The sequence below is a fragment of the Hyaena hyaena genome, unplaced genomic scaffold (genome assembly GCF_003009895.1).
Source record: "Hyaena hyaena isolate Hyena2069 unplaced genomic scaffold, ASM300989v1 scaffold_754, whole genome shotgun sequence".
NCBI classification, from domain to species: domain Eukaryota; kingdom Metazoa; phylum Chordata; class Mammalia; order Carnivora; family Hyaenidae; genus Hyaena; species Hyaena hyaena.
In genome coordinates, this window is record NW_024081381.1 from 152433 (window position 1) to 153954 (window position 1522).

The window sequence follows — 1522 nt, forward strand, 5'->3', positions numbered from 1 at the left end:
CAAAATCTAACAGCATACATAAAGGAACTAGAAGGAGAGCAACAAGAGCACCTCAAACCCAGCAGGAGAAGAGAAATAATAAAAATCAAGGCATAAATAAACAATATAGAAACCAAAGAAACAGTTGAACAGATCAATGAAACCAAGAGTTGGTTTTTTTGAAAAAATAAGCAAAATTGACAAATCTCTAGCCAGGCTTCTCAAAAAGAAAAGAGAGAGCACTCAAATAGACAACATCATGAATTAAAATGGACTGATTACAACTAACCCCTCAGAAATACAAGCAATTATCAGGGAATACTATGAAAAATTATATGCCAACAAATTGGACAACTTAGAAGAAATGGACAAATTCCTAAGCACACACTCACTACCAAAATTCACACAGGAAGAGATAGAAAATCTGAACAGACCCATAACTAGTGAAGAAATTGAGTTAGTTATCAAAAATCTCCCAACAAAGAAGAGCCCAGGGCCAGATGGCTTCCCTGGGGAATTATACCAGACATTTAAAACAGAATTAATACCCATTCTTCTCAAGCTATTCCAAAAAATAGAAATCAAAGGAAAACTTCCGGACTCATTTTATGAAGCCAGCATCATGTTGATTCCCAAGACAGACAGAGACCCAGCAAAAAAAGAGAACTACAGGCCAATATCCTTGATGAACACAGATGCAAAAATCCTCAACAAGTTACTTACAAATCGAATGCAACAGCACATAAAAAGAATTATCCACCGTGATCAAGTGGGATTCATTCCTGGGTTACAGGGCTGATTCAATCTTTGCAAATCAATCAATGTGATTTATCACATCAACAAAAGAAAAGATAAAAACCATATGATCCTTTCGATAGATGCAGAAAAAGCATTTGACAAAATACAGCATCCCTTTTTAATAAAGACCCTTGAGAAAGTCGGGATAGAAGAAACTTAGCTAAACATCATAAAAGCCATCTATGAGAAACCCTCAGCTAATATCATTCTCAATGGGGAAAAACTGAGAGCTTTCCCCCTGAGATCAGGAACACGACAGGGATGTCCACTCTCACCACTGTTGTTTAACATACTGCTGGAAGTCCTAGCATCAGCCATCAGACAACAAAAGGAAATAATAGGCATCAGAATTGGCAAAGAAGAAGTCAAGCTTTCACTTTTCGCAGATGACAGGATACTCTACATAGAAAACCCGACAGACTTCACCAGAAATCTAGTAGAACTGATCCATGAATTCAGCAAAGTTGCAGGGTACAAAATGAACATATAGAAATCGGTTGCACTTTTATACCCCAACAATGAAGCAACACAAAGAGAAATCAAGAAACTGATCCCCTTCACAATTGCACAAAAAACCATAAAATACCTCGGAATAAACCTAACCAAGGATACAAGAGATCTGTATGATGAAAACTACAGAAAACTTATGAAGGAAATTGAAGAAGACACAAAGAAATGGAAAAACATTCCATGCTCATTGATTGGAAAAATAAATATAGTTAAAAATGTCATTACTACCCAAAGC